At 37.4% G+C, this 14,519-nt stretch overlaps 1 protein-coding gene across 24 annotated transcripts in view; it reads right to left on the bottom strand.

The window, feature by feature from the left end:
- LOC126921458 (disks large 1 tumor suppressor protein) overlaps positions 1-14,519 on the bottom strand; it is a 538,419-nt gene that overhangs the window by 197,135 nt on the left and 326,765 nt on the right. The window contains exon 1 of one of the 24 annotated variants that reach the window (XM_050733104.1): positions 5,262-5,695. The exons of the other annotated variants lie outside the window; for them this stretch is intronic. The gene's annotated coding sequence lies outside the window, so the exon portion shown is untranslated. Of the gene's footprint in view, positions 1-5,261; positions 5,696-14,519 lie in introns of those variants that run through there. 24 annotated transcript variants of the gene reach the window in all.

The raw sequence follows: 14,519 nt of genomic DNA, 5'->3' as shown, positions 1-14,519 counted from the left end.
AACAGTTCTTCGAGGCGAAGAAACAACCTCGATTTAACGCTACCGTTGCCTGCAGCACTTGAACTTTCAGATTTCTCGGTAAAAAATTTGGAATGGTTTTAGTCGTCGCAGGCACATAGAGGAAATAGAGAACCTTTTGCCAAGCGCAGCATCCAAAGTACCCGAAGAACTATGAATTGTTCCTTAAAAACGACTCGAGACTGCCAGATGACGTTCTTGTTAGGGTTCATGCTCGACGTGCTGTTACGAAACAATTTGAAAATTTCTATTGCGATGTATAGTTATTAAAATCAAGATCAATACCTATCTCTGCTCACGAAGTCTCGATTGAAACGAACAAGCGATTATTATCATGATTATTATTATAGAATAATATGGAAAATATTTTTCAGGTTTGGAGTTTTTGGGTTTAAATAAAATTTTTCTTTTAACGCTTTCGCGATTGCTGTGTATTCAGTTTTGATTATATTATACTATTTAAATGCAGCATAAGGATTTTCTATAAGATCTGTACGATGTAGTAGAATGCTGCAAAGAACAGTGAACGTAAAATTACGCCAGTGACCATAAAAGTATTAACTAATTCTACATATACAGGACGCTTAAGAAAGGCTGAGAAAGAATTTGAAGATAGATTCTATGTATCAAAAAAACAAAGTTTATATAACCAATATTCACAGTAGATGTTGGAAGTATCTTCTATGAGATTTAACAACGATTTAACAATGAGGTTTAATAATCACATAGGTGATTCCTACCATACATTGTCGAACTCATTCAAAAAGAAGGAAGACCATATTATAATAATGTATACACTGATTATCATTAAAATATATGTACTAGCACTAAAATATAATAGCACTTTCTTTCTTGTTTTCAAACATAAGACTTGTACTGAAACTTCTGCATAATCTTTCTGGAGCATTCTGTAGATATGCAAGAATAATCGCCGCTGTACCAAACTTTACGAAATCACAAATAAAAAAAAAAAAAAAAGAAAAACTTACTAAAATCACCGCAAGCATTTTAATATCCATATATTGAGATTAAATGACTGAAGAGTACATACGACCGACCAAAGATGTCTACGGTATTCAACAGGAAGAGTAAGTAAACGCATCCTGTCATTTCGTGCTGCTATATTAATTACTATGTCACCTTAATACCGCAGTGTGCGTACGTTCGTTACCGCTGGCATCGAGCACTGGCTAAAAGACTGCGCGAATGAACAACTTAGAGAGTCGGCCTATTAAAACTGAAAGGCTGCTTGAATTGAACCTGTTATCATTCATTATTGTGATTCTAGTTGGCTGTATCGGTGGCGACGATTGAATCCGGCGCATCGTAAATCGCACATCAATTCGTGCTTACACGCTTCAGGGCGCACGCGTTTCATAGAATTAACGTCGCGTTAATTGGCGAACGTTGTCAATTAACAAGCGGAGCAATAAGTGGCATCGGACCGACGCAATTGGGTTAATTGTTTTTGGTTAATGAATAAGAAATTCGATCGTTCTGAAGAAAATTTTCTTCCACCTCGAAGAAATGTGATATTTAATATCGATAAAGTATTTAATTTTCCATAAATAATTTGAATCGTTGAAGATTCAAGTGATAGTCTACCCTCGAAATTTCTTCCTGAAAGAATTTTTACTTTTATTGAAATAAGTTTGAAACACGCTCAAGTAAATAGCATGTACTATACGATATAGTAGCAGATTTAAACTAGAACCTAGACGATAAAAGGAAAAACTGAACAGACCGAACTCACTTTCTCTATTTCCTTCTTCGACTTTCTCGATATTTCCAGTAATCTTTGTTCTCGTTACTGTTCTCCTTCCGCTTTATTTCTTTCGTTTTCTGCTGCACCAGTCTCCATATAAGATTTAACAAAATTACACCGATAATTTCCTGACCATCTGTGACCTGTACTTTGCGTCGACGTTTATGCCATTCTATTGTTACCACTGTCTTTCGTTGTTAATGTAATTTGCATGTATGGGATCTGTATAAGGTATCGTTCTAATTGCTCGAATGCTTCAAACGCTTTACGTGAATTTACGAAATTCTTCGGCTATTGTCCTAAACTAATTCTTCGGAACGACGGTCGGGCATAAAAGAACTCGTTTGCCAGTCAAGGGGCATTAATGAGATCAGCGCTTAATTGAACGATAAACGAAATTTCCTGGTAAATTTTATTGATTCACTTCCAGGCGTGTAGGAAACAAAAAGATGTGGCGACTAAAATTAGAGACGCGTCCCACTGCTCCAGATTTCTTATCAAAGGGATAAAAGTTGATCAAAAATAAATTTTCTTCGATCTAGACATCGAATAGGCGGTTTATTCTCAGTCCGATTGTCGATTATTTATGATCCCTGGTTGATCGCTGAAATAGATTTATGACTATTCGAACGTGGCGGCTAAGGGCACGATTATCACTCGACGAGATAAATGTCAGGATCGCGCATAGTCCGGGTAGTCGATAAATTCGCACGTCTACCTAGAAATCTCAGACTCGCGGCTTAGCTTGACAAGCCGTGGAACGCGATCGATATCTGCAGGAACGACAAGCTTCGCTGGCCCGGCCGAATTCGAAGCTGTCGTCATAATATTAGAACGCGATCAGCATAATTTCTACGTGAAATCAGCTTTCTTGGCCGGAAATCCGATTTATCCACGTAAGAGAGCAAAAAAAATGACCGTGGTTATCGATAAAATGGCATCTTATGAGAATTATTTACTTTTCAAGAAAAAATTGTTACTATCAAAAATGATAAATTGTTAGACTGTGGAGTCATAGATTACTACATTTATGATAATTCAAATTTTTATGAACGTAATTAGAAGAGTGAAGCCTAAATTCATATATTTTTGCATGTTAATTAAAAGTGGAATATTACAATGCGCTGTCATTACCTCATACCTACTAATAAACTGTATACTTCAATTAAGAAAATAAGTAGCAGAAGAGTTTGAATGATTAAAAAACATAATTTTACTAATGGAATCTGTTTCAAACAGGTTCAAACCAACTATAGAATAAACTTGGTCTTTCCATGGCAGAAAATTATCAGGAAGCATAAATAACATAGTTACCTTAATAACGGTATTACGATGTTGAATTTCCCATAAATGCATAAACATCCGCAGTAAAACTTCATTTGTGTAAATTACATATAACTGAAGTTCATACGAGTAGAATAGAAGTTTATTGATCTTTTTATGATTATGATTTCTCGTTTGAATAATGAAAGTGCACGTCTAAATATCTTAGTAGACACAATCGATGGAAATTCAGTTAAACGAGCACTAACTGAAAGAAGCTTTGTGTCATTTAAGTAACAAGCCGAAAGCATTGGTTAAGAAAATAACCTTTTCTCTTCATATTTCGCGTGGAGAATCGATAGAATGGATGAATTATGCAATCGAATGTTTCCTTCGACTCGTACCAAATAGAAGTCAGCATTAGATGGCAAACGTCAAGATAACTGGTTCTTGAGCGAACATAAAAATTGTAACGCACGCGATGTACATAATGTGCGCCGTGTTGACTGCGAGAAACGTATTCGATGAGGTAGGCTGTTTGCATATCAGCACGTTTCGAAGAAAAATCAACAATGTTAATACAACGTTACTACCGTAACCTAGTCACGGAATTGATTGTTTCAACGCTACAGGTACGAATGTTGGAATACAATTCTGTTCAAAATTATTCTATCCTTTAGTTCGAAAAAATATTACGTTAAATAATTTTTCATAAATTCTAGAATATGAATGTTCGTTATCTCTAACTGATAAAGCTTTCATTCGCCTTAAGTAATGTGTTTAATTAAAGATTATTATTAATATATCACATTAAACTATTAACCAAAGATAAATATTGTATTATAAAAAAAGTAATTTGACAAATTTGAAGGAAATTTTACGAACGTTTGTACTCTAAATATTACGAAGTATTACGAATAAAGAATGCATTCGATGGAATTTTATCCGAAGAAGAGTTTGCTAATATTTTATTAAAGATAATTTATACTTAAACATACTGACGCGATGCATGTAGGAAACTGTTCGGTCTCGTTTTAATAAACGTAAATGTATATCAGGGTCGCAACCTCGATTCTGGGGGAAAGACGAGCTGGAAACATAAACCGCGCCGCGTGTACGGAGAAGTGGCATTGTTAGAACAGCGTCAGGTTGTACTTGAATTTCCGTCTAACAGCTGCAACCACGGAAAGTTGCACGTTGACGTGGGTTTGACTCGTCGATAAATGTTTCGAGAACTTTTGCGTACTATTAAAACATCGAGGACGATGTGAGAGCAATTAATCTGATCATGGCGGCATATGGTGTAACAATAAGAACGGTAATAGACAGATTAAATCATAATGAAACTTGAAATTTACGACAATATCGATAAATTACACTACGAGGTTTTAACCGAACGTTCATTTTTTGTAGCAAAATTTTTGGTTTACCTTATTTTTTTGCATAAAGCGGAACAAAAGTTTGATTACAGTTACTTGTGTAATTAAACAAAAATTATTTTATTCAAAAATTTTTTAATTATTTTTTAAAGTACCCACATCGAAATAATTTTAATAAAGACAGGTACTATGGAATCGTTAAAAATATTTCGAGACATACGTGAAAGTTTGAAATTTAAAAAAGAAGAGAGAGCAAGCTGAGAGACACACGGCCGCGGTCGTTCCGAACACTGACCTGTGTCACTAGCTGTGCTCGATTCATTTCACTGCGCCACTCTAGCACTCGTGTATCCGACCGTATTATATTTTTCAAATCGAATATATTGTATTTCTCTGTTTACATGACTCTCGTCTCGTACACGGCGAGGCTTTATAATTACAAGTGACTTCTTATATTTTTCAAAACAGCCATTCGACGTTAACTTTCCCGATATTTCAACAAACCCACCGCTAAATAATTTGCATAGAAAAACGTCATACGGTTCGCAAACGACGGTGATAAAGAAACTCACACAATGGCCCTTCCACGAGCAACGACCTGCGTCATTGCTTGTACTTGGCATAGTTACAGCCAGCTTTCGAACACGAGAGATGCGTCACGTTCACAAGTACAAAGTATCGACTGTTGCATTTGACTACATCAAACCCTAACCTCTTTAGCACCTACTGCGACAATAATGCACCAAAATCGCAATAAATACCGACGTGAAACTATCGTATCTATCAAACAAACCCATACACTACCGAAAGTTTAAATCCCCAAGCCCTCGATTTACCTCATTGCCAGGCCTTTTCACTTTAATTTCGACCTCGACTTTCCGAAAATCATGTTTCTCAACGTCAGAAATAACACAAACTACGCTACCACGACCACCAAATCGGTTACCAGCTTCAAACTCCTCTGCCGCACTAGACCGAACATTCGTGTTCACGCGTATGTTCACCTCTCGACACCGTGACACGCTCACCGACGTGATAACCGAGCTCGACGAGCGAGGGATAGTGGTTTGCAGATGCAATCCCGACAAACCTAACCTTCGTTCGCGCGTGTCAAGGTGACCGGCACGACCAGGTTAAGACACAAGATGACGAGGACGTACAGTACGTGGCGCGCGAACCGTGAATGGGAAACATCGCGATGCAACCGCAACCAGAGGCCGGAAAACCGAAGTTTAATCAGCAACTCGCGGGAGCGGCGTAGTCGCGAGCACTGACCTACGTCACTGGGCGCACTTGGCACACTACTGAGCGCGCCGCCGCTCCTCGTGTACGTACGTGTGTTTCCGTGTACGCGCTCCACCTTCTCCTGCCCTCTCACTTCTCACTCACTCTTTCTACTCTTTCACTCTCTCTTACTCCCATCCACCCTCTCTTTTTCACCCTCCGTCCGCCTTTCTCCCTATTTCGTCGCGCGCTCTTTCCTCCCTTTTCGATTTGTGCTCGACTGCGTCCGTGTAGCCGGTCATACGATAACGGGTTGAACCGTACCGCCACCTCGTGAAAATTGCATTCACCCTGCCGTCGCGTGATCTGACGCGCCGACTAACCTATCTACCGATGCTGCTCTAGAATCAGACTTTCTTTGAGATACCTTCTCGATTTCTCCAATGATAATGTCGGAATTGCCAGCGTATTCAGGTAAGATGGTAGAGATTGTTAGAATATCCCAGTAGATGTATGTTCATGTGAGGAGTCTTCCCTTTTTGTAGGGATTTTGGAAGATAGAATTTTTTTTAGAGAAACTTTGTCGAGTTGGAGAGTTTATTAGCTCGTACCGTATGATAAGTTTAACGCTAGAATTTTTTTCAGATAGGAATATGACCATACATTTCATCGTAGCATTTTAAGTATAATTATTAAATGCCGGATACATTTCACATTTTTATGTTTCATATATTTTTAATATTTAAGTTTGATACATTTACTGTGCAGAAATACAAAGTTATATAAAACATCAAAAGTAAAGTACATATTATTACATTTAGAATACGACACATTCTTTCATTCAAGTTGAGATGATTTTTTGTGTTTGTTGTTTGTGTGTCAACCAATGAACTTGCATAAAGATCTGCAGTCTAATAATCACCCATGTAAGATATTTAGGTACCTACATTTTATAGGGTAGTTTTAGGATTAATATATGGTATACTTAAATTTGAATATATTAAAAAATAATATCGCAGGTGAAGTAAGCTGTTTTCATTTTTCCGTTTTACGTCCAAAACGAATTGGTCGTTCAAGGCCTTTTGCCTGACTGCGAATGACGTCATAAGTGACCCTTTCTTTTACAATCTCGATACGTGCTTTCAACGCTTCTCGACTCATTTCAGATAAAGGACGTATGTCAGCGCGTTTCTCATTCGTATAATGGTTCATGGTACCAAACGTAGTTTCTCGGGCTTATTGAATAACATTAATTATCCCTAGATAGTCGATCATTCATGTAACGTGATTCATCTGGAATAATTTCGAGGAACTTACTCGGGATTATTATTAAACGGTCATTCGAGCACCAAAGAGCTCGTGATTCGTTGTCTGTCCAATAACAGCCTTGGATATCGGAAGACTACGAAATAAACGATCGACGAAACTGTCTTTCGTTAAGCAGTCGAATACGCCTGAATCTGATCAATAACGCGAAACAATACGAGGTGGTTTTCAATCGAGAATGCTCCGCATCGATGATCGTCGATTCGTTGTCGCGTACCAAAGGAAAAATTGTATCTGACGCGTGTTCGAATCGATAACCGGGACCCGCTGGATGCAGCGTCTGCAGTACTTTCGAAAGCTGTAAATAAAAAAAGAGAAGCGCGAGGTTTAATTAAAAGCATCTCTGCAACGACGGGTCACGAACAATGCGACCATTGTATCGCGCGATATTTAGCAGCTTCTAGTCAGGACGCGTCGTTTCTATCTGATATTTCTTCGAGCAACAATAGAATTCTCTTGAAACAAAATAGGAGTTGCGTTATCTACGTTACGCTAGCCTTTTGTCTCCTTCAGTCAACTTATTTAAAAGTATTGGTTGCTCGGGGCAAGCTCAAGTCGAGCTCGAGGCACCATTTGCGATTCGATCGCATTCATGTTCTGCCACCGACACTCTCGGATTCTCTTAGACTTCCCTTCGATCAAACACCGAGCCTTTTTATCTTCTATCAAGCAATGGAGGACCTGGAAATCTCATTCGCTTTGCGATATTTCGTCGAACACCTGCACTCCAGTTTATGTTCTATCATATACAAGACTCAAGCGAATTGTTTTTACGTTTCATACAGAAAGAGAAGTATTAAATATTGATTGTAATAAAGAGAAGCCAATTTCTTTTCACGTTATTAAAAAATTAATAATGTAAAAATTCTGGTATGACTTGCGTTATATTTTCTAGATATTCATCAGCGTCGGCAACTCTACGGTCGATTCTCCTGAGTCACGTGGCAATAGCCTAATTTGTAACACCCGCAAATGTTCGTTGTTTGCTCTTCCCAAATATAAATAGAGAATCAAACGATCGATCCAAGTATACAGAGTTTTCGCTTTCTTTCAACTCTTTTTTAATGCTTCTCATAAAACAATCCAGTTTCGATTCACCGCGGAGTATAAATACAAACGCGCCGTCGACGAACGAAAAAAAGTTTCGCGCTTGGTAACAACGTCTCCAGTTGGATAAAAGGACTCAAACGAACCACCGCGACGTTTTAACATTTCGCCGGTGTGCATTATGTTAATGCACGGAGGGACAAGAGAGTAACGAGCGAGGAATTTCTCGCTCGCAGTAAGAAGCCTTACCTTTCGGAATGAATGAAAAGGAAAAGTTCGGGTGAAATAGGCTTGGCCGACTCGGTGAGGATCTTTCAAGGAAATGAACGGAAAAGGTATACTCTAGACGGCAGTTCGTTTCAAAGATATCCATACAATAAGAGAGTGATAAAAGTTTACGGACGTTGCCGTTCGAAACTCAGTTCGTTTTCTCCGTGAGCTGCAATAAAAACCTCTGTCCTGAAAGAATAATCGACGAGAAGTTTTTTAAAAGCAAACTTTAATTCTCGTATAAACATCTTCCAGAGACAGATTAGATACACCCGGAGTCTTGTGTCTCCGAGCAAAGAATAACGTCGACTGCACGCGCAGTAGTTACAGACGACTAATGTCAGACAGTCAAGAAGCGAGCATCGAGTAACGACTGTTCGTCTGTTGCCGTTGGTTGTCGGTGTTATTTTATTTTACGACTGTTTAATGATAACGGGTGCATTGTATTCTGGAAAATTAAGTATTTTGCTGCGATAATTGTTTAGTTAAATTAGAAGTTTAATTACTTTCACGAGCGTAACTGTTACGTTTTACTACTATTACCGTTATATTTCATATGTATTATGAAAACGAAATAAATTAGTAATGACAAATATTATTTATGTAAAAATTGACAATAATTTTCATAATACGTACGAAATGGTAGTATAGGTAATAGTAGTGAAACGTAACAGTAACGTAACAATATATATATGTCGGGTTATATTATGATTAGGGTTAGGGGCGTGTAACGAATCTTCATTTGGATTAGACATCGTTGTTATGCAATAGAGAAGATATTTACTAGTACAAATATGATTATTAATACAAGTGTGGATGTTACAGAGTTGACAAGTAACCGCAGTGATTAGATACTAATGACAATGGTCTTAGGTTCGATAACGAATCCGCGATCAATGGGATAACAAATGTACTTTCTTCCAAAGTCTAAGTCGGACTCGACTTACTTGTTTCCGGTACAAGTATTACTAAATTAACTCTTTGTATAGTATTCACTGATCGTGAAGACGCTATGTAATCCGCTAATGAGACCTCACGAGAGAGAATAACTTTTCGTCACAATGATGCTGCAGAGGAAAACTATAATGGGGTGCGTCTAAGGACACGAGATCATCGGATTCGTCGAGAAAAGCTATCGTTCGGAAAGTGAGGGAAATGGACGTTCCTATTAATTGGTTAATTTCTATGTTGATGGTTGAAGAATGATGCTAACCGCCCTTGAGAGAAATTTGCTAGCGGGAAGCGTCGTTCATGAGAAAAACAGATTTCCCGTATCTTTCCGTAGTAGGTGGTAAATTTAGGGACTGTTAGGATAAAGACTGTTTGTCCGTTTGAAGGACCTTAATTAACAAAATCCTAAGATTTATAACGGGTCCTCAGGCTAGTTGAACATGTACTGTGAAGATGTATCGACAGCTGGTCGAGTGCCGTTACAACTATTTCTTTTTAAGGAGAACTATATAATTACTCTATACTTCTATTAGGTAAAAACGTTCATTCCGTGACTGCGGCTACGTTCTCGTACATAAGCCAATCAAGACGACTTCTAATACAGAAGTTCGCAAAAAATTAAAAGCGAAAGATTAACTAAGTACTTTCAACATGAACGATATAAATTGCTACCTTCCTAAAACTAGCTTACGTGAACGTCAGTTAAAATGAAGAAATGATGTACGAAACAAAGGTTTTACGAATATTTATCGTTGATATGGTTATGGTATTATGGCTGGAGCACGGTAATGTCGAGTATACGTCGAGAATCATAGAAGTCACACGAAAGAGGCGATTTTTGACGGGGATTAAAAGTTTCTTGCGTGATGTTACAAGGGAAGGCGCAACGTTCGTTGCAAAAAGGGGGCTCATAAAAAACGCTCACGATAGCTCCTTACCAGTCACGCCAGAAAGTCACTCGTTAAATACAAAATAATACGACGAACACGGGTTCGGATGCATTTGTATCATGATATCGAACTGGTACACCGGGACTTGGTTTCCTGGTTCTTCGCGCACGAATACGCGTGTCTCGAACCAGGTGATTGCAGAGCGTCACGAAGTCTCGATTGATTCTTATGCACCACGAGAGTGGAGAATAGCTTCGACCTTTCCTGCTGCGGCTAGAATAACGTTAAACGTTTTTAGAAGTGTTCCACCAAGCGTACATATATATTTAGTAAATTAAAATTTGTTTGATAGAAACATTATATTGTATATATAAATACATAGAACTCGATGTGTTCGTTCGTTTTATTTATATATCGTTGTTTAAAATTTTTCCTTACGTTTTGTTGTTCTAAGTAACAATTTTTGATAAACAGGGGAATGATGAAAATCTTAATGTAAACATGTTTTCTTCGTTGACCTGGTTTTTAGATTACAATCATTTCTTTGTCTCAATCGTTCTCGTTAATAGTCGTGGTAGAATAATTGATTTTCAAATCGAATATATATCTTACATCAGTCTTTAATATCTTGCTGTTTATTGTTATTCTTCTATTTTAATATTTTATAATACACCATCTATCATTATATTACTACAAAAATTGTATTAAATTGAAAACTATTTCTTCTCATCATATCGTTTTGTTTCTAATGTGTCTGTTTAAATCATTTTGCATATTTCATGAAACTAATTCAAACACATTTGCGCGTCAACCAGTTGTTCATGTAGAGGGATAAAGCACGACTTCGGAGACCCACCAAATCTCGGATTGATCTACAATGTATATAGGCGAAACCGAAGCTTTAAAAGGTACTCACAGTTTGTATACAGTTGTGTCCGCGTTCCAGACTTTATCTATGAAGCCAACACGCGGCCATTGCCGAGGATAATTCGTAAACCGAGCGAATCGTGATTAGATTACAAGCTAAAACGTTGCGAGCCATGCTTGTCAATTAAATCCCGGTACTCTGCCAGTTTTGCAATAAAATGATATGCATCCAGTTCCATATCCTATGATTGAATCGAAGCACGCTCTTTGATAATAGAATATTATATCTGCAAAACCTTCCACTAGAAATAACAACGAATCTTAGCATGATAATTTTGATAAATTTTTTTTTGTTCAATTTTACACTAAACATTAATTTTAATTAAGTTAACATTAGTGGTATCAAAAAGTTCTTTGTCTTTGCAATTGATACCTATACACGTATATGCAAGTATCAAGGTCAGGTTGATATTAGATTAATATTATATATATCTATTTGTTTAATCATTTATATGTCAGCACATCCATACACATTGCAAATCGGTAGTTCTGCATACGATATGATGAACACCTAGTATTAATTCTATAATTTTTATATAAATTATTTATATTATTTATTTGTAACTCGGCACTAACTGTTCTTCGTATTCTAATATTTACAAGAAAATATCTTTCCACTGAAAGGAGAATAATCCCACGCTCACACTGTAAGCAATAAAAAAGGAAGAAAGAAATGATGAAAGTAACATTTTAAAATCTCTCACAATAACAATCGCATGGTTTTATTGTCGAATATCCCTAAAAGTTGCAGCGTCATCGACGATTAGAAGAAAATGTGTCGGGATTTCCGTGATTTCTTCCACGCATTTCGTAGAAACAATTCACTGAAAATAGTAGATATAAAGGACCGATACGCATCAAATGCATTAACGAGCGAGCCACGTTCTATGATCGCATCTCGCGTATACGTACATTATCCTCCGGCACGCATTAAGCTACGGTTACATGTACGAACGCGCAATTTATGCATAGGACCTGGCTACGTGTAGGTGTCATATCGTCAGTGACAGAGACCGAGCATGACGCGTGTGCTCAGCGCGTGTAATAAGCGGAATAAAAGAGAACTTGAACATGTAGGAAGTGCATAATGCCCGGTGGAATGTGGCATTTTACATGAACAGCAAAACACGCGCAACGCTCCGTGGAGTGTACGCGGTACGCTTTGCATTTTTAGAGGAATTTTATGGTCGACTGTGCCAGTTTTTAGAAACTATGGATATAGCGAGCATTACAAAGGGGTATGGTGTGGTTTTGTAATTTATTTTTTAAGCGATCTCTCTTTTGCCTTTTTTAATTGTTCTGAAATTTTAAATGGTGTTTTCATAGTCTTTTTAAATATAGAAATACAGTGGCTCCTGAAAATATTTGCACACTTAGTATAGAATGTTTGCATAAATGTATTATGTGCGTTGTACGAAACGTTTGGAAATCCCAATAGTAATTATCTAATGTAATAAGATACCATTGTCACGAATACATTTGCAAAGTTTGAAAGCAATCTGCTAATGTATACAAAAGTCATAAGATATCTACTGGAAACATATATTTAATAAAAAATTATGCCTACAGTATTAGCATATGTTAATATATCGGAAAAATATATTCATGAAAATTTGAGAACTTCACATAACCAATTATAATGTAACTCATATAAACGAAAATAGAAATGACTTTCGATTAATATAATTGTATTATAGAAATACGAATACTTCTTTTAGCAAATGATTACTTAATATCTATGCATGTATTTACATATACATCTTTCACAGTGAAAGAATTAAATTACGTAATCGAGATACGTTATAATCGAATTTACCATAAAACGAATAAATACGCGAGCATAGTGACCAACTGGAATTTTATACGAGAGTAGTGAGCTTCCGAATTATGCATGAGTAGCGAGTATCCAACCGGGATGGCTGTATTGCATTCGCCGCTTCGCGGTATATATATATATATATATTAACAGTATGTATTACATGTGGGGAGAAACCAACCGAGCAAAGGACGTAGCGAACGCTGAGTTGTCATCAGATACACGATACGGTTTATCAGCAGCCGATTAAACGACCCAAGTCGATACCGTGCGTTGTAGTAGAGTTGGCATCGCGTGTCAAGAATCGACCTGTTTAATTGTAATATTTTATAAACGGAACCAGGCTACCCGAACGCGTGTGATCGCGTGTAATTCAGCTAATTGCACGCCGGTAACGAAGAAGGTTTATCGTTAATTAAACGTTGCCCGTTCGTTTCATTTATACCTTGACTTTTGCATAACTTGCCGCCGATCTATTCTCATTCGAATGCCGTGTAGTACAAAAGAGAATGCGAACGCAATCGAATCTCGTGTCATTTAACAGTACAGAGAGTAAAAAGTGCAGAGGGAGGGGACGAAGAAAAAATGTTGAACAAGATGATACCGCGCGGAGAGAGATTCAACGGAGGAATATCTTGGTGGTGAAAATGTCCTTCGGAGCGTTCTCGCACACTCACAAAAGAATTACATAGAAAGAGATACTGTAGGAAATAAAATAGTACTAGACCGTATCTAGGTCACCTTAAAGGGCACACGCCTAGCCGAATTACCAGCGAGAAATGGAGAGAGGTGCTTTGTGTCTGTGCAATTGGACCAAATAACCCCTACCACCTGAATCTTCCTAAGTTCATTCCATTAATTCTGCCTGGGGAGCATCGTTTCGATCTTCGAACTTAGGGGATTTCAGACGGTTGACGAAGTTGGCCCGTGTTCCCCGAACCGAAATGCTCTTCGATCTTGTTATTAGAGCTATTATTGTTTGGTATAAGACGTGAGTCGAATATGTTGTATCATCGGTCATGTTTGTTCTATCTGTTCGATTTGTTAAGAGGAATAAAATCAGTGATGATGTTTAATTTAATTGGGTTTCTTTGGGTTCCACGACGATCATAAAATTTTTCAGTCGTAGTTGTTGCAATTTCGAACGGCTGAAAGCCGATACGACATGGAAAGATACGGAACGTCACAATAAATCACCGGAGAAAATCGAGGAAGAAAAGGTGAAACCAGCCAGAAGGAAGATATGTTCGCGTCACGACAGGGAAATTATTGCATTTATGGTTGAAAACATATTGTCGTTGGTAATTCCATTCGGTGAATGGAAATGGAATACCAATGAGAGACAGCGTGCATCGAGGATGATAACCTGCTCCGCTTTATAAGTAATCTTCGAAATCAACGTAGCGTGGTAAATAACTATATATCTATAGGCTTTTGTATATTCGCGATATTCTAAAATTCAAAACCAATATCGAATTAACAGGTTGATTTCAACTGAGATATCATCCCGCTTACGCAAATTCTTATTGAGAGCAATTTAAAATGAATACATTTATACGAGATTAATGATATGACTGTTTAATAATTTGATTTATAAAATAATCAGAAATGAACGAGTTCACATATTTTATATCATTTCTAAA

The sequence above is a fragment of the Bombus affinis genome, chromosome 10, assembly GCF_024516045.1.
Source record: "Bombus affinis isolate iyBomAffi1 chromosome 10, iyBomAffi1.2, whole genome shotgun sequence".
NCBI classification, from domain to species: domain Eukaryota; kingdom Metazoa; phylum Arthropoda; class Insecta; order Hymenoptera; family Apidae; genus Bombus; species Bombus affinis.
Note: the sequence above shows the minus strand (reverse complement) of the source record. Positions and strands in the feature narration are given on the sequence as shown.